This window comes from Capra hircus, chromosome 1 (assembly GCF_001704415.2).
Source record: "Capra hircus breed San Clemente chromosome 1, ASM170441v1, whole genome shotgun sequence".
In the NCBI taxonomy this organism is placed as follows: Eukaryota; Metazoa; Chordata; class Mammalia; order Artiodactyla; family Bovidae; genus Capra; species Capra hircus.
The window spans coordinates 62,292,927-62,320,029 of NC_030808.1; positions in this window are offsets into that span (position 1 = coordinate 62,292,927).

Genomic DNA, 27,103 nt, shown 5'->3' on the forward strand with positions numbered 1-27,103 from the left:
GGCTAACAGGTTAGCAATGAACCACTGGGATCATACTCAGGTGAATCAGCAACTCTGGACCCAAGTGGAAACACAACGAGTTGTCAGCTGAGTTCTGGTGGGCTGAGATAACTGGAACCAGATGTTCCAAGAGTCAGTGCGAAGTCCTAGAAAAAGCTTGAGGCCTGGAGACCAACAGCAAGGCTTGGGTCTCAGTTCCCTCTATTGAGTTACTTAGTCTCTAAAAAGCTTTCATTCCTAAACTTCTACAAAGAGATAAAAACTACTATCTATATCACAAATGTATTGTAAAGACAAGTAAATGTGAAAACATTTAGTTACAAGACTTGGATAGACCCCGAAGCATTCTATGAATACTGTTGTACAAAAATCTGTTATAAGAGCTTTATCTTAGCACAACTTTCTCAAACAAAATCCTCTCACTCACTGCTGTGCAGTTCTTCACAGGCACCATGAGTTCAGGTATCTCCTGAGCTTTCCATATGAGTCTGCATGATTCCTCCCTCTACACAGTATAGGCGCAGGGCCCGCCAGCAAGGAGCTGCAAAACTCACTGCCAATGACCTCTAACCTAGCCTTCCTACAAAATTACAGTTGCTCTATTGGAAAATCTAGGGCTTACAATGTTTTATTCTTGAGTCAACCATTTAGAAAATTGTTAAATCAAGGCTTTGTTTTTCTGTATTCATTCAAACATCCTGAGTTAATGATCACTTCCAACCTTTAGGGAAAAAAATAAATCTTTCTATAATTTGGGCTCTGAGCTTACAGAAATTGAAAATATATGGCTTCCTGTCTTGACCATAAATTGCCTTATTTCCAAATGCTGATTGACAAGAATAAGCTCCTAGAATCCCTCCAAGTCCATTAGGTTCCAAATTACATTTTGTAGCTCATTTTCTCTTTATTTGGGGGAAAGAGGGCATTAACAACACAGTTCAGTATATACTTGATAACTTAAAATTGGCAAAAACCAACCATCATGATTAAATTGGTAAGAATGAATGAATCTAGACAGACTCTTTTTCATATTTGTCCTGGTGAGTACCTTCTTCCATTGGTCAGGTGAGAAATCATTCTGTCACCTGAATTTATGTACCACTTTGTGTCCGATCACTATATATAACAATATGGTACCCCCAGATTCCTGTATTAAGACAATTTGAGTATTTTATGCTTTCCTTTATTACTTACTCCTAGTTTTCAATCCAGAGGAATTACTGATACCAGTCCAAGTAACTGTGTGGGTGGTGACCGAGGGGCACTTAAATTACCCCAAATCCTACAATCTTTTGTATCTTAACCCACAATTAAGTGGCTTCCTGATTTTAGTTAGGGAATTTATTCATGAATACTCCCCCAAGTTTCTGATTTTACAGTTCCTTCAGGGATCTATAGCCACAAAGAAGCCTGGCACCCCATGTCCAGGCCTTCTTGCCAGAAGGACTGGGGAAGAGCAGTCACAACTCTCATTCTCCCTTAAGAAATAAACACAGGGGACATGCCTACTTTGCTAAGCGTTAAGATCCTTCTCATAAATGACCAGCTGCCCCTTTCTTACATACAAGTATTTTTAAAGGTGATCTAACATGCCATGAGTATGACTAGGCTTTTCTCTCATCCCTTCCTTTCAGAAGTACACTGTGAGTGCTGATGAACACTGAAAGCTTGAATGCCTGAAGGTAGCAATACAAAGTTACAAAAAATCAACTGAACTTGATTTTTAATATAGTTACATATGCGATTTGGGAGGAAAGAGTGTGAGTGTGTGTGTGGGCACATGTGTGTATAGAAAGCTGCAGAGAGCACACTTTTATCATCTGGTGTGCTACTTGATTGCTACTGAGAAGCTCCTGGAAGTAAAGCAATCACTCCAAAGCTTTATATTCAAAGTATATAGAATATTAAAAATATTCTTAGTTAAAATATCAGCCCTAGGGTATCTCAAAAATTACATAATTGGTTCATTATTAGAATTCACAAAATATTAGCAGAGGGGTGAGCTTAGTTACTGTCTGCTGGGGATCCTCCCGCCTTTGTCCCTAACCCTCTACATTATAGCAGATGATGAGAAACGTAAACCACTGAAGGCTGAATATTTCCTTATTTCAAGATGAGACGAAACACTGTTTCCCCTTGAGGTCTGGAAAGGCTGCAGGCAGAACTGAGGCACATTTGGATGGTTTTTTATTTTTTTGCACGAAATAATTACTTATTTCTTTTTGTCCAGGAATGACTTGGTTGGCCACACTATTTCCTAGATGTACTTACGTATCATGCCTACGCATGCTTCTTTGCAAACCCTACAGCTGCATCAAGAGTCAGAAGGATAATATGGGCTCTCTGAGGTCTGTACATCTTTGGACAAGAATGACTACAATTTACATAGTCAGTGAAAAGTGAAAGTGTTCGTTGTGCTGTCGTGTCCAACTTTTTGTGACCCCGTGACTGTAGCCCACTGGGCTCCTCTGTTTATTGGGTTTCCCAGGCAAGAATACTGGAGTGGGTAGCTATTCCCTTCTCCAGTGTATCTTCCAGACCAAGGGATTGAACCTGGGTCTCCCGCCTTGCAGGCAGATTCTTCACTGTCTGAGACACCAGGGAAGCACCTAAGGCCTTTGAGGACATGCACTCATGTCAATGTATGGCAAAACCAATACAGTATTGTAAAGTAAAATAAAGCAAAAATAAAAATTAAAAAAAAAGAGCCTTAGAAATTAAAAATGTTATTACCTAAAACTAACTAAATAAATAAATATCAGTTGAGTCATCCCTTCCTTCCTTCTTTACTGTGCTACTGAACCTTTTATGTGAACCATGTAGGCTTTTTGAGGAAGAGGCAGGATGGAAATGGATTTTGGTGTCAGGCATAAATAGTGTAAAATCTTTTCTTGCTAATGAAAAGACAGAATGAACTAAGGCAAATTACTCAAATTTCTGATCCTCAATTTTCTTGTTTTAATTAAAGTGACAGTTAAAAATAAAAGCCTACCCTTGTGTCTGGCTTCTGGTAGGAGCTCAAAAAATGGTGCTGTGACTAGTATGGCCACTGCTACACTCCTTCTATTCTATTGCAATATGTTCTTTATTACTAACATGATGGTGCTGATGACTACGTACACCCCTTCCTCTCTTCACAATCCTTTCCCTTTATCATAGCAGAGGCAGGCATCTGGTTATCATTTACAACCCAGTCTGAGACTATATCACCCATGGACCTAATTATAGTGTCACTAGTCTCTGAGTGTCCCAGCAACTGCTTAAAAATGGTTAGAGAGCAATTTCTCTATCACTCAATGATTCTTTACCGGTTATAATGAAAGCGGTCTGGTGAAAAGCAATCTGTACTATGGTACTATAAGCACAGCTTTTTTTTTGTTGTTTGTTTTCCCTTAAGCATTTACCAAAAATTCTTAGTAGTTCTTTAACCTAACAAGATTCTGAGCATGGAGCTATATGAAAAGCTCGGCATCACTCACCTCACTGAGGCTCAAGGAGAGAGGTGAGCTGTCAGGGATCTGAACAAAGCAGGGTATAATGAGACTGATGCTTTGGGGTCAGTCCCTTAAACCCAACGCCTCATTAAGTCCCTATCAGAGGGGGAGAGGCTCAAAGACACTTTGCAAATACCAACTTTTTATCTGGCCTTGTTACAAAACTGGCCTTGTACAGGGAAGGAGAAAGCGAAAGGAGCTTTTCAAGTTAAGATCCTCATGTGAAATCAAGTCAATTTTTTAAAAAGCTATCTATTCAACATAGTCACTTTCAGCTTATCACACTCACCTTCCCATCTACATTTCTCCCTTTCACTTCCTATCATTTCTCTCTCCGAAAGTCAGCCAAGCTGTGTTCCAGAGAAAACTCCCTGGGACATGTGATCTGCAGAGCAGATTGGATGCCACCCTGTGCCTTTCATGGTTCCTCCCTCCTCACCTGCCTTCTGTCCTCCACGTCCCTTACCTCCTTTCTCCTTTCAGTTTGCCCTTCAGGCCTCTCTTTTCTCTTTCACAGCCTGTGCCAACCAACTTCTAAAGATGACCTCAAGAGCAGCTGTGACACGTGGAAGTCATTGCTCTCACAAAACACTGGTCACAGCAAACCAGCTGTGGCATCAAATAGACAAGCAAACAACAAAAGGAAGGGAAGAGCAGCTGAGATTATATCAGTGCTCCTGGTTACCGTGGCGGGGATGGCCCACTCCAAAGTCTCAAGAATAAAGGACAGTGACATTCAAAACATCTGTAACCAAACAGAAGAGTTCCTGCAAGTTTTTTGAGGACATGCTGGGAAATGTTCAGGAAGGCCAGGATAATGTGCTCAATCACTGAGTCGTGTCTGACTCTTTGTGACCCCGTGGACTGTAGCCTGCCAGGCTTCTATGTCTATGGGACTTTTCAGGCAAGAATACTGGAGTGGGTTGCCATTTTCTCCTCCAGGGGGATCTCCTCAACCCAGGTATCGAACTTGCCTCTCCTGCACTGCAGGCAGATTCTTTACCACTGAGCCATTGGATAACATGGGATGGTGTAAAGACACATGTGCAATTCAAGAACAGACAATGGTGTCTACTTTATAAATCTGGAAATGAACAAACCTGTTCTGCCCCTCAGAAGGGGCAGAATAATCCCAGTAAAAGATGTGGAGAAATCTGGGCAAGACAGCAGCCTAACTGCCTCAAGTTTGTTTAGACCCAAGGGCCTTGTTTACTAAGAGTGGGGCCTACATTAATGTAGAGAGACAAGAAGTTTATGGGTTAAGATCAGTTATTCTGAGGTCAGATTGCTGAGGTAAAATTCAGGTTTCCCCTTGGTAAACATCTTGTCTCCCTCCTAGTTTCGATATATTAAGGTGGTTAATATATAAAGTCCTTCCATCAGTACTGGAGGTACAGTAAATGCTTATTATTATTATAGTTATTATTATTATAACACAGGTATACAGTGTTAACTGTTATTAGAGGGATGCAATTTATTTGCATTTCTAAAATGGACTAAATAACCTCCCTCACATTCTCTAGTTGCTCATTTGCCCAATTAAAATTTTTGCTTTTCCTGTTGCTAAAAAGTCCTCTTAAAACAGACCTCTTAAAGCAACTGTTTGAGGTTCCAAAGCATCTAACCTCTTTCTGACTTTTAAGTAAAAGATTATTTGTTTTCCATACTGAGGAATCCTTTGTCAGCTGATAAGCATCTGAAGTTGCAGAAGTTTAAGAAAAGTAGGAAGGTGACAACTCTCAAAGATGAGCGATGGGCCAACCCAGGGAACTACAGTATCTGAATGGCCTTGTTACATAAATGAGCCTGATAACTTGTAGGCTGGCATTTTCCTCTTAACCAGTGACATACTCTCTGACAATAAGAAAACATAAAAATGTGCTTATAAATGTTGCATTGAATTTTAAAGTTCCTCAGTTTAAGAACTTTTTTTTTTTTTTTAACTCTGCAACACCTAAATAATTTCCCCAATACAAGCAGGGATATCAGCAAGAGCAAAAGTCCAGCGATAATGATGTCTCTATTTGAAATATCCTCCTGATTTTCTCTGCATTTGGACCTTAAAATGACGTGGTCAGTGATGACTAAAGTCACCATTCACTGAGTCATGTGACAGACAGTTAGTCAAGAGCTCCAGTTTTAATTGTGACGATTCTATAGGTGCGTCCTACTGTTGTTATATGAAATGAGGCTAAGAGAAGTTAGACTATTTGCCCAAAGCCACTCATAGTAAGTACAGAAATAAGAATGACAGCCAAAGTCTGTTTCTCTCCAAGTTTCCACGCATCAGGAAATAGCATCTAGAACCCTACCTTTCTCCAATCTCAGGTACGACATTCTGCTTCTAAAAGATCACTTCCTGTTGGTTTCTCCTGTGGATAACTTTAGCCATAATTCCTTTCCAAGGCAAACAAATTTATACACATTTAATTATGATCTGTGATTATCACAGTATCCTGTTTCATCTTCTGAGAACAGATATCTGAAATTAAATTCCTATCACTTCCAGGTAGATATTTTGAAGGCAGTATAATTTCTTTCTTTTTTTGCCTAGACTTAAAATCATCATTAACTGAGGATGCAAAAAATAAACATTCATCTCACTTCCAGAAGATGATAGATATCTATGGGGGAATAAAAGAAATAATTTTCTATGTACCATCTGAAAGGGGGTGAGGGAAAATTTTGGAAAGATAAGGCCTCAGGCTAATAGAAGATAATTGACATTTTCTTCTAGGAGTTGTTAATTAAAACAACATTAAATATTCCCCTACAATCTTTTGTCAGTCAATAGGATAGGCCAGTGGAACTGCCACTGAGGGGCCCATCAAAACCTATAATATTCTCCCAGAGTAGCTAATTACAGCCATTTTAAAAGGTTTCCAATGCACTCACCAACATCTTTTTTAAGAATTCACTTCTATAAAGCATTCAAATGTTAACAACCTGCCATAGAGAAGATACAATGTAGAAGCATTCAATCAACATCTCAGAGCTATGTTCGGTCATCATAATTTTATATAGGTCAAATCCTGTTTTTAGAAGGCCTATAAAGAGATCCAATTATATACAAGCATACAATATATGACAAAGTAAGCACCATGAAACAATGTTTAGGGATATGTAATTAAATAAATGATGCTAAGAAAAGGGTTTAGCACTTCATTTGGAAAAAAAGATACTTATTTTATACCATTCACCCAAATAATTTCTTTAGGTAAAAAAATGTAGCAGCGTATACACATAATACTTAGCAGGTTTGTAGAGAAACTGAACTTTCTAAGACTTTAAAAGAAATCTAAAAGGAAGAAGTCAATCTATTTTTCTATGTAAAAAATAACTTCTAATAAAGGAAAATTGCAATATAAAATGGAAGATAGGAAAATTAACAGAAAATATTAAAATTTTAAGGTTTATATTATGTAAATGTTCCATTCATATAAATAAAATAAAGATATCAATAGCTAAAGGAGCAAAGGCTAATTGGAAAAATTCTTTTGTACAAGAACAGTTACAGTTGAGCTATTGAACATCATGAACCCAACATCCCACTGCATATGTACTATAGAGCCCACACCACGCTGAGATATCAGTTGATATTTATGAGAGGATAATGACTCAATTATAGAAAGCAATTTTAAATATGGTATATTCATAAACTGTAGCAGACAAACTGGGACAACCCTTTAGAAGATTTGGCTTCATAATTTACATGTTATAAAAGTTTTCAAACTTTCATCAAGTCAGACCACATTCAGAAATTCACCCTATAAGAAGGATATATGTGTGTGTGTGTGTGAAAAATATGTATATATACACACACACATATATATGCATATATACACATGTATATACATATATAAGTATATATAAATATGCTTACAAGGGAGATTTTTAATAATGGAATTAATAAAAAAGAAAAGAGAAGTAATATGTCTATCTTTCAAAGGGGATTGATTAAGTAAGCAAATTATCAACACATATAACCAACTGAAAGAGTCTTTATGAAGAAGTAACTACATGCAAAAATACTTATGATTTAATGTTAATCAAAAAGGCAGAGTGGAAGAATAAATATGATCAATCTTGGAAGAAGATACAGATAAAGAAGATTCCATTTATTAAAATGGTAGGATTCTGATGACTGTTCTTCATCTTAAAATGTATGACGCTGTGACAATTTTATATGAGTGAAATATGCATACTGGGTTTTCATTAAAGGAGGTTTTATTGTAATTAAAACTTTGCTGGAAATGCCCCTGGTGTGCTGGTGTCACTTGTGACAAAGGAGGGCAGAGTTCTAGGCTGTTCATGACTAGCAGTGATTGAAATATTTTTGTGGGCTGTTTTTTTTCTGAAGTAATAAACTGTTCTTTGCTGGACCAACTGGCAGCTCTAAACCTCCTGACTAATTTATTGTGAATGGAATATATAACACATTCTCTGCAAAAAGCACACAATCAAGTACTTTCAACATAAGAAGGGAAAGACAATTTTATTGGTCTAACTAAAGTATTCATCATTGAGAATCTGTTATAACTCCAGGCTATCCACATCGTCATAGACACAGACATAGAGACAGACACAGCATCTTCAAAAAACATCCTGTGAGGTTTGAAATAGGTGTTTATTCATGGAAATTGGAGGACATTTGTCATGTCTTCCTTATTTTGGAAATAGAAAGAATCATGATAGTATTTAACATATATTCAGCATTTAATGTATGCCAGCCTCTGTGATAAATAATACACTGAATATGAAGTGTTTATCAGTCACAGTCAATCCCCATTTTATAAGTGAGGAAACTGAGACACAGAGAAACCAAGCTATACAGATGTAAAGAAATAGAACTGGGAATCCACTTAGTCTTGGATCTTCATAGCTAATACTCTGTCAACACCATGCTCCTCTTCTCCAATAAAAGTTTATTTGGAATTACATGATGCAGCTTATTCGTAATCCATAGGTCTAGGATTTGACTTATAAAATGGTTCATTTTGCCTTTCTGGACAGTTTTAGGAGACATTATTGAACTTTATCTTTCTTTTACTTACTATGGAATATCAACAATGTAAGCTTCTGTCCTGTATGAATCTGTGTTGTGTCAACTTCTAAATGTCTCTTGTTCTAATACTGTCAGTAAGATGGTAAAAAGTATCCTGGAGCTTAACATTCTCTCCATCATTGACTGGGTGTTTACTCACAGGCAGGATGAACTTCCTAAAACTCAGTCTACTTATTTATAAGAGGGGACAGTAACATCACAAAACTGTAGACGTGTGGTGAGGATTAAATAAGATAATATGATGAACCCTTGAATAACGTGTTAAGGGCACTGAAAATCCACTTTTAACTTATGACTGGCCCTCTTTATCCATGGTCCTTTCATATCTACAGTTCTTATCTATGAATTCAACCAACCTCAGATCATGTAGTAGTATAATAGTATTTATGGGAAAAAACAATCCACATTTTAGTGGACCTGCATACTTCAAATTCATGTTGTTCAAGAGTCAACTATATATGTAAAGTGTCTAGCATATTAGTCTGCACATGGTAGGCACTCATTATTTAGTAGAAATATATAATCCACTAAATATTATTTAGTGGAAATATTTTTTATAATTTAACACATATATATTGAACCCTAACTTGCAAGATGCTGCAAGATGGAGATGGAGCTATAAACCCAATAAACCAATTCCCTGTCCTGATGGAACTCACATTCTCTTCAGCACAGGAATAAAAACAGAAATTATTCTTGGGAACAAAAAGGAAGGAAGCACATAATTAATTTACAACTTTACTTGCCTCAACAAACAACTACTCTGATGCACAGGATAGCACTAATCACTCAATAACAACCACTGGATAATGAGGGAAAACATCTATTGAGACTGAAAGTGTCAACACAGGTATAATCTACTAGTATGTTAATTGTTGATGGACATGTGCTGGTTCATAGAAATTCACCTTGTCACCCATACAAACGTCATTCGTTATAGCTTGTAAGGTTCCACACAGGCAGGGATTACTTCTAAACCATACTATACAACTCCTTGCAGAGTAATTAATAAATATTCATGATGCTGATATTGCTGCCAATGATGACAAATCTTATATGTTAGAAAGAGCATTATAAAGATGAGGATATTAATCTTGTAAGACAAAGGCATTCTAGCATTGGTTCCAATATCCCCAAGAGCCTTTATATACTACAGCATATATCTTTTTTTTCTTTTTGGTAGTTGCACTTCTGGGAAATATGGAGTCATGCCTCAGTAAATATCTGTATAAGTTTATACTTAAAATATTTATCTACAAACCATATATATTTTCAATACAGAACCCAGTTTCTAAATATATAAGCACTTGAAACTGTTATGTTTCAAGTCATAGCTACAGTAAATCTAGATGCAATTTTCATTTTGGACTCTTGCAAAAATACTTTTCTAATTTGAATTTCTTCATATTTACTCTTACTGTTTTTTCCCATCCAGACACACACTCATCCACAGGAATATTTATTGAGTACATACTATGTGCCAGGCACCATCTTGGGCCATGAGCACACAGTGGTGAGGGGAACAGATGTTCCTCCAGCTTTCAAAGATTTGCAAACTCCTAGGAAAGATAAATAGTAAGTAGGTGGACAAATGCATAATATAATTGTAAATTATGAAGTTTCTGAGAAATATTCAGGCTGTAGTGATAAAATGTGGTGACAGAAAGTCACTTTGAGGAATTAAAACAATTAGGACCTGAGAAAGAAAAGTGCATCCATCATGTGAAGAAACACGCAAAAATATTTACATGAAAAGAAGAGCATGTGCAAGAACCCTAGGAAGGAAAAGAGTCTGAGGTATACCTGAAGTGTAGTGGGCAAGGGAGAGAGCAGCTGGGTAAATGCATAAATGAATGACTGAATTCGCAATGACTTTTCAATCAGTGCTTCTTGACTCATTCATTCTTCATGAGCATCTAAGTCACAGTCTGAACCCATATCCTGTCAGGGATGAGAAAGGTTAGGAGACCCAAGATAGGAATGCAGGCTAAGGCTCTCTCACATCCTTCAGGCTTGCTTCCAACTTCTTCCTCTGCAGGTCCTGCTGCGTCTCCTTTCTTCCTCAACAGAAACATTCTCCTTCGAAGACAATCTGTGACCAACTCACTGCTTCAAATTTGGGCTCATAGCACTCTTTTACTGGGATATCTTCCATTAGGAATCCCACCTTAGCACTATGGTGCTGTCATTTCTTTTCTCTCAGCACACATGCGCTTTACACATTGTCTGAATTTATTATAGATACATGTCATTTTTAAGTGCTTACATGACTCTCATATTCTAAACTCTAAAACGTACTTAAATGATAAGGGTTAAAGGTAGGTTTTTTTAACCTTCCTCACTTAGTTGGAGAAGGAAATGGCAACCCACTCCAGTATTCTTGCCTAGAGAATCCCAGGGATGGGGGAGCCTGGTGGGCTGCTGTCTCTGGGGTCGCACAGAGTCGGACATGACTGAAGCGACTTAGCAGCAGCAGTAGCATTTAGTTTAGTGGTCAATACAGAGGGAGACACTGTCTCCCTAGTTAATAATCAACTCATAGTATCCCTAGATTTTATCATATCAATGGACAAATTGATAAATATAGAAATACAGAGTATATATAGTATGCATTTGTATAAATATATATATGTGTGTATAGTTACATGTAGTATATGTATGTGTATAATGTTGTGCGACCCCATAGACGGCAGCCCACCAGGCTCCCCCATCCCAGGGATTCTCCAGGCAAGAACACTGGAGTGGGTTGCCATTTCCTTCTCCAACGCACGAAAGTGAAAAGTGAAAGTGTAGTTGCTCAGTCGTGTCCGACTCCTAGCAACCCTATGGACTGCAGCCTACCAGGCTCCTCCATCCATGGGATTTTTCAGGCAAGAGTACTGGAGTGGGGTGCCATTGCCTTCTCCAATATTATTTATATAGTATGCATATATGTCCCTCACACATTATAAACATAAATATATTTATTTACTTATCCATCCATCCGCTTACCCATCTATTCATCTATCTTTTCGTCATCTTAAATCTAATTGGTTTTATAAATTTTTTTAATTTATTATTTAATTTGACGAAAGTTGCTTTACAATGCTGTGGTGGTTTCTACCTACATCGACACAAATTTCTTTCCATCTTTCGACCCAAGAATACAGAGATAAGTGTAGTACAATAGTGATACATCAACAATCAACACTTAATTTGGGACAATGTCTTTTCACAAAACTTATGGAAGTAAATGTATAAATGTGCTTTGGAGATGCTAATGTTTATAATGATCATTGCATGCCTATTGGTTATAGGGGTGAAAGTCAAGCAACTTGAAGAAAGGGTGTCAAGCACTGTGAATGACAAGCAAACATATATGGATGCTTTAAGGCAAATAAATCTTAGAAAGGAATGGTCTGTGGGGCAGATTTTTCTTTCTTACTTGCTATGGAATGGAGAGAAGATTGGAAATGCACAAACTAGCAGGATACAGTGGAGGAGAGGTTCATATGCTGCTGGAGCCTCTGCTACCCTTGCTGAAATCAGGACTGCAATTATGGGTGGCAGGAAGGCTGGTACTGTGCCTGACAAATCTTAGCTCAGCTAAGCAGAGGACATTTTCTAAAAGATAAGCACAATAGCTACTCCCAAACAAGTCACTGAATAATTCAGAAAGAGACAGACTGAATAGTTGCAGGCTGTTTTTATACCAATCCTAGTCATTTCATGCAATTCCTCAGACATGTTTAAACACAGGAAACATATTAAGAAGTTTGAAATTGTGAATCCAATTAGAAACACAAATAAATCAGTACTATTCCCACACGATGCTTTCTGATGATGTTTGTTAAGATAGGCTTATCAATTTAGAGCTAGGTAAACACAGCATAAGTTATTGATGCTAATAAGCAAAAAGCCCACAATGTATCATTTTAAAAGAGAGACTTTTTGAATTACATTTATATTTTAGAGTATGTGTGTGCCATTTTGTTAATAATGAAGTATCTATCCATAAATATCTTCTAAAAGACATTTGGTGGGTAAAAAGGTTTTTGAGACCCCTGCTGACCACAAAGGAGAATTGCACCCAGGTTGCCATTTACTTACCCGAAACTGAATACATAATTTTTCTGATTAGCCTGGTCACCTTAGGTAAATGCCATTTCTCAAACGTGGAAGATTCATCATCATAAGATAAATGTATAAAGGTGAAATCTTAAAAGATGGCAATCTGCTACGCACAGGAATTTTTATTCTGCTTCAGGCTTATATATCTCCTAAATAATTATGTCTTGCACAATATAAAATTATTATTTGATTTCTAAAAACTATGAAACACTGTACAACTCCTGAGAAACATACACCTAATAATATGAGAACAAGAATGTCAAGAATTTTCAAAGATAATGTGATATTCTAATAAAGAATGAGTAATAATGTTAATTTTTTCTGAAAAAACATTCATTTCTCCAACAATTTTACTGAGGGCATATTCTCTATGAGATATTATGCTACGTGTTAGGAATACATCTGTAAATATCAGTCAAGTACTCCGCTTTCAAGAACTTACATTCTTTTGAGGGAAACAGACAATTATATGAGATCATTTCAGATTGCAATGAGTGTGCTAAACATTACAAGATGGAAAGAAGACAGAGGAAAGAGGTAACTGTGCAGGGAGAATGGTTCACACTGTTTTTTGCTAAAGAGTAAAATGTGAACTGAAACCCATCTACCTACCTACTGATCAAAAAAACAAACAAACAAACAAGCTTTGTAAAGACTTAGGTAGAGCAGCAAGTGAAAGAAAAGGAGTCTAAGACAAAGGATAATTATGTAAATAGAAAGATTATACTTTAATGTAAACCAAGTTGGCTCAGCCTCTGCTAGGTTTATAAACTGGACCTTTATATTATCCTCTTTTCAAGGCATCTAGATGTAACGAAACATCAGGACAAACAAATCTTGGGAACAGTCCTAAGGCTGCCTAGGAGAAACCTTAGACAAACCTCTCTTGGGTAGCTGTCTCACTGTAAATTATTGAAAACCATATCTACTCAAAAGGTTTCCCTGATAATAAAAAACTGATACAGCATGTAAAAAGCCTACACATAATAGTCACTCAGTAAGTTTTCATCACCCTTTCCTCTGATGCATGGGTTCTCTGGGCCTCACCTTGTTAGTAAGTCTCAGCTCAGGTATGAGAGGCAATGAGATTCAGTGAATAATAATATCCACGAGGCAGGCAGGCAGTAGGAGTCAAATTGAGCTAGCAAATACCCAAGGGCAAAGATGCCACTTTAGTCTTCTTTGCAAACCCTAGACCTAACACAGGGGCTGACATATAGTAAGGATAAACATTTGTTAAATAAAAATGAGAAATAACTAGCTTTGGGTAACCTATGTAAGACAGCACATGGCCCTCAAGTCATGTGAAAAGAAAATGAAGACTTAATGATCTCAATAGCTCCCAAACACTCATCATCTATGAGACTATGACCTCTTTGCTTTAAGCTGTAGAAACAGTGATATGACTAGGCCAGGTACAACCACAAATCCTTAAGAAACAGCTTTTGCTAAGAGGTTATTTCATAATGATTATAAAAGGTTACAGGCATCTCAGCACACCTATAGTATATCAATTCAGCATTTCCCAAATTCTAGCGTGACAAAGAACAAGCTTGACATATTTTCACAAAGGTAATTTTCTTTCAATGTAAAAGACTTCCCTTTGAGATTATTACATCAATTTTCTTTTTGTGAAATCCATTCTTAAAAAGGTGTGAGAACTTAAGGCACAGCTAATTAAATGAAGAGTGGACCCAAAGAAGAAGTCTGGCTTGAGTTTCATAAGTGAAGCATGTTCAAAGATGAAGGACAGAAGGGGTTAAAAGAAAGTGGAGGGCAACTGATGCAGAAGTTACATTATAAACAGCAGATCCAATGCAAAACTGATTACGCAAAGACTTGGACATAGTAAATCCCCTCTTTCTTCGGGGAAATCTGGGAGACTGAGTATCTGGGTAACCATGGAGTCATGTTAGCAAAAAAAAAAAAAAAAAAAAAAAGACTAAGATTGAGGGAGATGGAGAGAAGAAAAGACTTTCTTCTACACTGTTGCTGAGTCTCTGACTACAATTCCCAAAATCGAAGTGGGATAAAAATAACACCAAAAATTGGCAGAGTAAAGAAAGATGTAAGGGGAAGAAAGTGAACACTCTGAGAATGTCTGGGCAGACAGTTTCTCAGGATTCCTGATCCTGCACTGATTCAAGTTCAAGCTGAATTAGATACTTCTGCACTGCCCCAGTTCCGTTACTATCATCGTCTTCTTAAGGCAGCTTGACTAGGTAAGTGATTGCTCTTCAAACCTTCTCTACCTTCCTTAATTTTTTCTAATTGCTTGCTACACGTGTCTTCCATGTAAACTTACTAAGAGAACACTTACGCCCTCCTTTATCAGACACACTACTCAGCATCCTGTCTGCACTTGTGTAATCAGATTGCACTACAGTAATTTCTACTCACGAATATATCGCTGAGTATTCTTAAACCATTTCTGAGTACTGTATATGCTGACTGTTTATGGGTGAGTCTTTTTATCCACTAGAACACACATTCATCCTGAGGGTCTTGGCTCAGATTTCTCTCTCCAGCATAGCGTGCCAAGGCTGGATTCAAATCCTAGGTCCACCAATAACTAGATGTGTCAGTGTAGGAAATGATTTAACATATGTGTTTCTACCTGTAGGCAATAATAATAATGCTCAGTTTCAGGGAGGCAAAATATTTAGAAGAGTGGCTGATATTTAGGTAGTGATCAAAAAATATTAGCTATTGTTGTTGGTGGGGGTGATGTTAAAAACTATAGTCTTTGGAACAACACTCCCTGGGATGAAATCCCAACTCCATCATTTTGTAGCTGAGAGATTTTAAAGTGACTTACATGACTTTTGCGTATCTCAGTTGCCTAAATTACAGCAATGAAGATGATTAACCTACTTCAAATGGTTTTAGAGAGGACTAGGAAAGTAAATTTATATAAAGGCCTTAGAAAATACTCACCATGTATAAAGTGCCCAAGTTACTACTGAAAATCAAGGAGCTTCTTTTGCTTAAATCGTTTTACTCTCTGAGTTACAGATTTAGGTCAGTTCTCCATCACAAAAGTTTGAATTACTTCTTCCCCTCTGCTCCCTTATTCACTTGCCTCTCTCTTCTTCTCCTTTGCTTTTTGTTTTTGTAATCTGAAATCAATGTTCAAACCAGAGGCTCTTCAGGGAAAAGCTTTCTCAAGAAAATAAAAGGTAACTACTCTAAGTCAAGAAGTAAAACTGATTTCCAAAGAAGTACAGTCCTGTGATACTTTTCTGAAAAAGGCAACATCTGTAGTTATTTGTCCTGAGATCACTTTGCCCTATCAAAATTGAATCAGAAAGTTACTGGGGACTTGAAGCAACATGTCTGCCCTATGCCCCCCATGAAAATGCTAAGACTGCATTCTCTGAGGAGTAGGGTCACTCAGCTCTTTAGCTGTTTAGGATTAGCAGGTAAAACTCCAAGGGGTTAATTGCATGATATATCGAGAACCGGTGAAATTAGTTAAATCATTTGGTGAATATGAAACACATCATAGTAAGAATGACAGGGATACATATATTTGATGTTTTATAATATAACTTTAAAGCCTGGGTTGATGGCCCTGTGAAGGAAAAGAAGGATAAAGATGAACACTACCAGAAGAGAGAACATGGGTCTCAAGAAGAAAGCATTTTCTAAAGGACTCATCCAGAGAAAGAATGAAGATTCTCTTGGGAATGAGGGAGGCATCCCAACACAGGTTAGATGATCACTAGATGAAGATCCCACACAGGGTTCAACAAGACTTAAATCTGAGTTCAAATGACCTGTGATCCTTATAAATCCGATTCTGTATTGTACGATATGCATCTGTGAAGGCAGATCACTCACATTCAATCTTAAATTCAAAGTAACCAAATAACTGAAGCAATTCTCAACTGTGGAATTTTTTTCCCTTTCACAGTCTAAGTTATTCCTCTATTTTTTTCTGCTTCCCTTAACACATATGGACCAGCTTGGATAGGCAAAAGTAATTTACAATTCTAGCCTCCCTAATTTGAAATTCTACAAGTCCAAGAGAGTAACCAGATTATGAAAACACTTGATTAATTGTGCAAACCAGCAGTTAAATATTATAGTTTAAAAACTCAAGTCAAAAATATTTCTTTTTCCTTCAGGAAGAAATATGAATGTTAAAAATGTGGCGCCTGGCAGAAGCAAAGCTCTATAATTAATCTGTAGAGCCATCTCCACTGTCAGAAGCAGAAAGGCCCCAGAGGAGCTACTTTTCCTATGGAATGATCATAGCATTGGTGCTAACAGTGATGATCAGAAAGACCCTAAAAGGTATGTGAGAATCTCTTCTAGAATCCTGCTTGGATTTTAATTACAAGAGTATTTCCTGAGCACTTACTACTGACCAGAGACTATTCAGAGTGATTTCTATGAATTATTTTCTTAAGCTCCACAGTAAAGAGGTGAAGTGATTTTCCCCAAGTCACTGAGTTGGTAAGTGAAGGAGCAGGATGCTAAGAGGGACCATTTAACCGCAGGGTACAAGTACACATCAACAGTGACAACTATCTTCTACAGCCTAACTTGAGGTATGGTGAAAAACGTCATCTTCCTCCTGCGATCAGACACAGTACCCGTTGTTTGTTTCTGGAGCAGACAGTTTTTCATTGTGTAAATTTGAGTTGCCCTGGCCAGACAACATCTGAAACTGTAGGTTCAATTCTCCATCTCAACTAGAAGGATACTGACTAACTGGAGAACACCCAACACATTTTATAAATGAAGATTAAAGAAAATTTATAAACCCTCAACAGAGTATCAGGTATTAATCACTTTGGTACTGGGGGAAAATTCATGTGCTTGTGCATAATGAGTCCTTCAAAAAAAATCAGTTGACGATGTTTAGATCAGTGCGTTGTTTTACAAAAGATATATCTATGTGTGATCACTTTATCATTATTCCACTTTATAAAAATACAAAACAAGTGAAAATCCCTTTCTCTTCCAGTCCTTAAAACTGTCACACATCAAACATCTCCAAACGTAGGTAGAACATTTCTACACATGACTGTAAGTATGGTTTCTATGGACTTCCTTCAGTCTCTAGTATGAGAGGAAATGATAAAACCCATAGAATTAACCTATATGTGTGTATAACTGTGAAGTTTTAAAGGCACTTTTACATCATTGGTTGAAGGATTTTATTTTCAGTCTTAAAACTATGGAAACACATATATCCATCTATCTTACTATCAGTTCTACTATACTTCCACCCCCCACCCTGACCTCTAGAAAGCCAGGAGAACTGAGAAAAATAAACCGAGTTTGGAAAAAAACAGCATAATGTAATGCCAAGATGCATTCCCAGCTCATCACACGTTTTCCCGAAAGCAATCAATATAGGTAGCCTGAGGCGGGCAATTTCATCATACATACACTTTCTGAGAGCAGATCTTTATTACCAGAAACCTTTTCCCTTACTCAAAAATACAGAAAGCATGACAAAAACAATACACACAGACTTGGCCCCAGGGAAACTCTGTAGTAGGCAAAATGCCTCCTACCTCACCATTTCGTCCTCTTTCCTCCTTTCCTTTTCAGCAGAAGGACCCCTGCCTCCCAAACTTCCCCAGAAACCAGACCTTCACGATCTCACTCTCCATGACCTGACACACACCACTTTGAGAAATGATTTTATAAACTCATTCCAACAAATGTGTAAATTAACCAGAAGAGTCATTTTGTTTTGTTTTAAGAAGAAGTATCAAGCCTTCTACTCAAAGGATTCAGTTCAGAGGTGTCCAGACATTAATTAAAGAATAGTATTTTGTGGAAGTGTATCTTTTGAATCTAAATTCAGTCACTTTGAAAGTTTGCACATAGAAAAAATACTCAAAAGAAAGGAAGTAATGAGGATTTATAAGTTCTCTTGGGTGATACTGAAAAAAGGAATCTTTTTTCACGCGGTCTTTGCTTCTCTCCCATTCTGGACTGTCAGAGAAGAGACGACTGAAGTGAAACCAGAAGATGCTTGAAATACACCCAAATGACAGGTACATCCTAGCGCAGACTTGCACAACACTGAGTTACATGATGAACAGCGCTATCCAGTCACTCAAAAGAAGCTTGCTCAGCATAATCAAATGATCAGCAATTACATAAAATCGACTGACTGCCTGTTGTCATTATGGTCCTGTATACATGGACCAAGGCTCTCTCACAGAGCTATTCATACATTCAAAGGCATACATATCACACCAAGCTGGGAGACCACAAAGAGAACACATCCCTGAAATACAGAAATTCCCACTGCATCCTCCTCTGCCACCAGAGTAGTCACAGCATGCGAAGGATATTCCATGCAATGTTGTTTGAGGATTAGTGTGCCACAGTGGGTAAGGGTGTGACCTTCGTGCCTCCAGATCAGGCACTGCCACACTCCAGCTGTACATACAGCCTTGTGTCATGTCTCTGACTGGTTTCTCCAACTATAAAATGGGAAAACCAATAGAGTCTTTATTTTTTTGTTAAAGTTGAATAAGATAAGGTGTTTATATTACCTGGGATATAAAGCTTAGGAGGTTTAAATTAGCCTCCAATTAAAATAAATAAATTTAAATTAAAAAAAATAAATTACTACAGAAAAAAAATCACAGAATTAAAACAATTAATAAATCTAATTGAAGGGTGTAAAAAATTAAAAAAATAAAATGATAGTGAAATGATTATGCTCATAACAACACTGGTATCAACAAAGTAATTGAGTTGAGAAGTAAGGAAATTCTAAGTCACTCAGTCTTGTGATCAACACTTATAGTGGTTTAGAACACAGACCTGGAAACCAAGTATTTTTAACAAATGAAAAATTTCCCATGATTAAGTCTCTCATCTAAAAAGGAGATTGATAACAGTACCTTGATGATATACTTGCTGTAAAGACGAAAGGAAGCAACATACGTAAAAAACTTAGAGTGGTGCTTGACACAGAAGAAGCACAAGATACATGTTAGCTATTATTTATTAGTATCCTTGCCAACAGAGGAGGTGAGAATATGGCGAAGATATGGAGATAAATCTTGACAAGAAAAGGGAGAAGTAAATGCTAGAAGGGCCTCATCATTTTCATTCTGGACATGTCCTTTTTCCCATTCATTGATTCACCTGCCCAGGTGGCAACCACAGGAGCCCAGCTGAGATTGCAGTAGTCATACTTCAGAAGTTGCTTCATTAGGACATGGCAGGTCTGATCATTATAAAATCACAACTGAATCTTTTCCACTGAGAACCTATGACTAATAACCTGATAATATAACCATCATTACTATGCATAATACTTTTGAAAACAAAACCAAGCTTGGCAGTGAAAACTGTCTGTTAGGTGGTCGTCTACATGTACTGGGAAATGGTACAGACACACACACAGAAGTACCTAAAAGAAGCTCTGGCATTGATATTTCCAGGCTCAGAACATCATTACCATCACCACTGCCACCAGGATCGTTATCAGCATCATGATCATTTCTTTATATCCGCTACCATTTATTATCTATGAAATTTTGTTCTTAACATACTCACCTTGACTTCAGAAAGTAACTACCACTATGCCCATTTAATCTATCTTTTTTTTTTTTTTTTAACTCTTACAACAGAGGTGCTTTGGTCCTTTCCACTTCTGAAATTAAAAGCTACATAAAGCACAGCAGTACTACCATCCTACATTTTCCATATATAGCAAGGCCCATTTCAACACACAATAATAAAACACTGAACGAAGCATTCAACTAACAATGGAACAAAATGAAATGTTTAGTTCATAATAATATATCACAGAGGGCCAATTCCAACAGTGACCTTCAAGGAAAGCTGTTCAGTCTTTTCCTGCAAGACCATTCCATTGTGCTTTATAATTAATAATTTCACACCTGGATATTGATGACAGGACTCAACCAGGCAATCAGCAGCCCCTCAGAAAATCCGTCCCCACCAAGTGAGCAGAGGGGCTGGCTTGCTGAGCTCCATCAGCTAGGATAATTGTTAAAAATAAGGAGGTGTGTTGCCTCCCTGCAGAGGAAGGGGTGCCTGTACCGAATTACATACCAGATACACACAGTTCAGTCCATTGGAACATTGGAGATATCCTCAGTAAATGCAAATAGTCAAACACAGCATGGCTAATGCAGAAAATGAAAACTGAATTGGAAAGCAGAATAAGAAATTGAAGAATCGCTAAGTATAAAAAACCAAGAAAATGGACAAGCCCAGGCCAGAGGCCAAGAGAAGTCACAGCCAATTTTCCAGGAGCAGTCACTGTTCAAATATTTAATAAGTCCCAACTATTCTTTTCTCTCTTTTTACTATTTATCTCCCATCTTGCCAACTAAATCCTACTCTACACTGCACTGCTAAGAACTCATTTTCTTCCAGCCTAAAACCCCTAACCTCCAAGCAGATTTGGATAATGTGATGGAAAAGCAGCCATGAATTTTAATACTTTAGACACCAGAGTACACCAAAAATCGTACCAATTCCATACTTTTGAGATTATCTTTTATGGAGGAAAGCGACAAAACAGAAGTGTCAACAATACGGAGAGCTATGCCTCAAATGATAAGAGAGACACCCCCAAATTTTTAATGTGAATCAAACAAGGAAAAATTCTTGAGAGAAGAATGTTCCTTAATAGAGCTACTAAAGAAATTGCTAGAAAGGAAATAATATTTCCCTCCGTGTTTCTCTGCATAAAATCAAGATCTGAATTAGGTTCACTTACCTTAAAGAAGGGTACAATTTGCCATTTAAATATTACTCAATCCTAGATTATTTATGTTATTTAACCCTTCAGAGTTAAGACTCACGGATCAGAGGTGATGGAAGGTATCACTCTGTGGAATGTTCAACAGAGACAGTCACCATACACGAGGCAGTCTGGTAATCAACAGTTGTGTTGCAAAAATCGGTTTCACTTACCTAAACATAATAAAAACAGAAAATAGGAGAAAAAGTTTAATAGATTTCTTTGAAATCGAAAGACTGTGTTTGTTCCTTGCCACCCTCTTCCTCCCAATTTTCACAGTCTCTTCACTTTCCAGGAAAGAAAAGTGAAGACATTTCCTCATCAGTGCTTCAGTACTGGCGTCAAAGACCACACAGACACAGCGGAGAAGAGGATGCTTATCTTTGCAATGGACAACAATGAGGTCTACTCTCTCTGTGTATCTTGCTCTGCCGGTGTCTCAGGTGGGAGAATGAGGGACTGTCGTGTTTTCAAAGCTGAAAGGCATGGGTCATGACCTTTGATTACAGGTATAGCTGCTCCTTGGGTGTTTCTTCCCAATCCTGCTCTCCCTTGTCTCAGGATGTTGCACAGGACCCCCCCTTCTTTCAGCTGCTCTCACCCCACCCCACTCGATCTTAGCAGCCCAGTCCTGCTAGGGACACAGTTCTCTCTGGATGCTCAATCTTGAGTGTTCTGTTTAGAAACCACCTCCTTTAAGAAGCATTAGAAATACCCTCCTTTAAGAAGCACTGATACATCTTCCAAGCCCACGTGAAGTGCTTCCTCTATGTGCCTAGCTCCCTGTCCTTATTGACAATACAGAAGTTACAGCACTGTCCTATAGTTAATCCTTCACTTGAATGCACCTGCTACCTACTAACATGAGCTCCAGAGAGCAGAATCTGCAATGGACTCCTTGTTTTTCTCACTGTTAACAAAGCAAGAACTAGGTTGTGGCCAATTTCAATAAACATTGGAGAATAAAACAATGAACTAATTAATAAGCAAAAAGAAACCAAGTAATAATAAAAGAAAGAGAGAGGGAGCTGAGTGCCTAGGGTGACTCAAGAATCTAGGTTTTATGGGAAAGACCTAAGAATGTTACCCTGTTTCCTATTGCTCAACTTTAGGTTATGAAAACAATCACAAATAAACACAGAAGCTCTGGGCTAGAATATACATATGTCAAGGACAAAACACAGTAGGTACTTGGTGCTAGGTCCACTTGAGGATCCAGAGGATACAAAAACCTCTGAGTGACTGTTCTTGAAACCGTCTGTTTCATGCGTTTATGAACTTACACAAATGACCTTAGTCTCTAACCCTTACTTTTCTCAAATGTAAATGGAAATTGCCATATTTGGCCTATCGACATTATCACTTTTTAAAACTTTTTATTTTGAAATAACTGTAGGCACACAGGGAATTACAAATGAGTACACACAGAGCCTTGTGAATCCTTCTCCCAAGCTCCTTCAAGGATGACATCATATATATAGTAGATATCAAAAACAGGGAACTGCACCATTTGTTGAGAGAACCAAATGAGATGATGGAAATAAACATTTAATTCACTGTATTCTTTTCAAAGGTTAATTATCCCTTATTCAGGTCTTTCTAGTGGCTCAGTGATAAAAAAAAACCCATCTGCCAATGCAGGAGTTGTAAGTTGGATCCCTGGTTCGGGAAGATCCCTGGGAGAAGGAAATGGCAACCCACTCCAGTATACTTGCCTGGGAAATCCCATGGACAGAGGAGCCTGGTGGGTTACAATCCATGGGGTCACAAAAGAGTCAGACAGGACTTAGCAACACAACAAAAACATTCCTTATTCAGCCGTTATTATTAAAGTCTTACTCTATGCGAGGTACTGCACTGTACACTTGAGATACATTTGTGATCAAAAGATGATTGTTCCATGTCTTAATGGAGTTTATATAGAATGGGAGAACACAGAAAGATGAGATGATTAAAAGCCTGTGAAGTTTAATTTGCATAAGTATCTAAAAGCAGGATATCTAATTCAGACTAGAAAGAAGAATGTTATATTCAGATAAGGCTTCCCAAGGTGAATTTTCCAGTCTAGACTCTTTCTGAATGATGAGTTGAAATGAACCAGAGGAAGTATAAACAGGTGGAAGGAAGAGTATATGAAAGGCAAAAAGAAGGGAAAACATCTGGTATATTTTAGTTTGAATAACTATCATACTTGTAGTACGGCAATATTATGATTCAGAATCATAAATCTGCATGACTGTACAAGTGTCACAATGAAGAGCAAAACCTAGAAAAAAGGAAGGGGGATAAAACAGGGTTTGGAAGGCTAGGATAAGGATTTAAGAATATATTTTAAGAGCAATCTGGATCCAGGGATGTGTTTTAAACAGGGAAGCATTACAATCAATTGGCATACCCTGAATGCTTAGAGAGAAATGGATATGATGGGCATGTGTAGAGGTGGAGGCAGGGAGGGCAATTAGAAGTTGTAGCATTAAGAAGGGCAAGACATTACAGCTCATTTAGCCAAAACAGTGGACAAGGGTAGAGAGAGAAGGGGGAGAATTGCTTCATGACAGCACTGACTTCATTTGGAGATAAGCTGGATCTAGGTGTAAAAGGGAGATAATAATAAAGGAGATGCCCATGTTTCCAGCTTGATTAACACATGATGGCATTCATCAATTCAAGTGGAAGGGCCACTTTAGGTGAGGCAGAATAGTGAAGGTACTTTGTGAAATGTAAAGTGCTATTGAAATGTAAATACAGTTTTTCCTATGTTTCCATGGGGTTGGTTCCAGGACCCCTGTAGATACTAAAGTTCATGGATGCTTGAGCTCCCTATTTAGGATGGCAGAGTATTTTTACATAACCTTTGCATATCTCTCATCTTCTTTAAATTATCTCAAGATTATTTATAATAGTAATGCAATGTAAATGCTACATAGAGTTGTAAATATGATGGAAGTGAAGTGAAGTGAAGTCCCTCAGTCGTGTCTGACTCTGCGACCCCATGGACTGTAGCCTACCAGGCTCCTCTGTCCATGGGATTTTCCAGGCAAGAGTACTGGAGTGGATTGCCATTTCCTTCTCCAGGGGGTCTTCCTGACACAGGGATCGAACCCGGGTCTCCTACATTGTAGACAGACGCTTAACCGTCTGAGCCACCAGGGAAGTGGGATAAAATATGATGGAAGTGCTAGGTAAATAATTGCCACTGCATGACAGGTTTAAATTTTGCTTTTTGGAATTTTCTTGAAATTTTTTCCAAGTAATTTCAATTTGTAGTTGGTTGAATCTGTACATCTGGAACTGTTGGATCTGGAGGGCTCACTGTATTTTCCTATATCCAGAGTATGAATAATACATGCACACATAATTCTCAAAACGATTAGAAAAGAAGTGGCCTACTTTTAAAAAGCAATGTCAGTGCATGGCTCCTACACAGCGTATCATAATTGGTTTGTGGTGCCATTTAGTAATGCCAAGACAATTCATTAAGAGAATCAAAAACAAGCAGGTGTTTCCATTACATTAGAGCATGCTCTAATAAACACACACACACACACACATGCCAAAATAGGGCAGAATTAAACTTGCTGAAGCATCTGAAGAATACATTCAAGAAAACTGTAGTAGAGAGGCATTTTTCATTCAAGAATGGAAAGGAATACAAAATGAAAAGGAAAAATTGCTCAGGAGATTGGTAATTTAATAGGCCATCACACTTATTACTTCTCAGCATATCATCTAAATAAATATCCATCAACAGATCCTACATTCTGCCATTGTTTTGTGACTTAAATGAAATTAGTGATATATCAACCTGAAGGTGCCAGAGATCAATTAGACTATTATTTTTCATTAAAATGACTTGTGATTTGTGTACTGTCTGATCCCCCATACTTGATGATGTGTTGTTTTGAGATGAGGGGACATGTCTTGCTTACCTTTGAATTCCCCAGAGGGCACAGCAGAATGCGTTGCATGAAATGGGCACTCAAGAATATTGCTGAATTTTAGGAACATCATCAGAAATGAAATGCATCAAGTTATACAAAATCGTTTATTTTCAACCTAATAGTACTGCTGGTGATTACTTTAAGAGAGTGCTAGTGTTGGTAAGGTACTTTGTCAACTTTTCAGTAAAACCCCTTTCTCTTAAGTCAACAAAACTAATTAATTTAGCAGAGGGAAGTAAGGAGAGAAAGGGGTTGCTTTGAATAAATTCCAAGAAATGAATTTCTTTGAAGTAATAGGCTTATTATGTTACTAATTCATACAATATGCCTAACAAAATCTCAGAAACATTCACACCATTGTGTTATTTTTTGAATGTTTCTCTTAAGCATCTATTGCCAGTCCCCTTTTTAACTCATAGCAAATTGTTAATGAGACAGATATGGGGGAGGAAAATGTATGGAGGAAACCACAGCTAGCAATATCACATTATTATTATTAACTTTCATTATTCTCCATGGATAAACCCTCTACTCCTCACTTGACCTAACTAACAAATGATTTTCATGCTCCCTCCATCTTAGTCCAGCGTGATATCAAAGGACCTTGAGATGACAGTCTCGCCCTCTCTCAAGTGCATGGCATTTTAAACAATTTCTTATCAGTAGAGACTGAGGAGTCGATATGACTGTCTTGCTTTCACCTCCACTTTACAGCTCACTGGCTTTCTGAGATGACATTCCCAAAACCCAACAGCTGGAAGAGCAAGGCAGAGGATCACAGCCCTGCAATTAATACAGACATGCTGCTGACCTGCTGGTGCTGAAAAAGCTTTGAAAGAAACAGCAGAAGTGAAGGGGCACTGTATCTTATAAGCCCACATGGCCCGCACTGTGTGCTCCTTTGCAAAATGTGTTGTATATCCTGATGACATCCTACAATTCCCCTGATCTTCAAACAAATTACAATCTGTTTGTATAACAGGGTAGAGGTAGTTTTCAGCACTACAATTCCTTGCTTTTTTGGGTGGGAGAGAACACCAGAGGTGCCCACCAATATTCTTCACACCAGGAAGTCAGGAGGCCCTAACCCAGAAAAAGTCGCTCAGATGTCGATTGGTAAGTGCATCTTAGCTAAGTTCATTACAAGTTCACATACTGTCTGAATACAATAAAAACTCGGAAACAAATGCAACCGGAGTAGTGGGTTAATGGTTTAGCTGCTCAGTTGTGTCCACCTCTTTAGGACCCCATGGACTGTAGCCCTCCAGGCTCCTCTCTCCCTGGGGTTTCCCAGGCAAGAATACTGGAGTGAGTTGCCATTTCCTTTGCCAGGGGATCTTCCTGACCCAGGGATCAATCCCAGGTCTTCTGTATTGCAGTCAGATTCTTTACCAACTGAGTCACTGGGGACACTGGAGTAGGGGAAATCGTAATTAAAGCAGGTTAATCGCTCCCATGTTTTCAGAGAATAACCCTGCTCCAGCTGCTTCACACGATATACAGTTTTTTATGGTGACAGGAAGGGAAAAATTATGAGGAACTGCCAAGATATCACCATGTGAAGCAGGCTACGCTTATATAAACTTCTGCAGAAAACTCGTCGAGTTGGGATTGACTGTTACTGAGCAGCTTCCTCTCCAGGTACTGACAGGCACTACATGGACACCTCCCACCCAATTCCCCACATTTCTCAAGCAAGTCTTGCAAGTTTATGAGATCATTGCCTCACTTG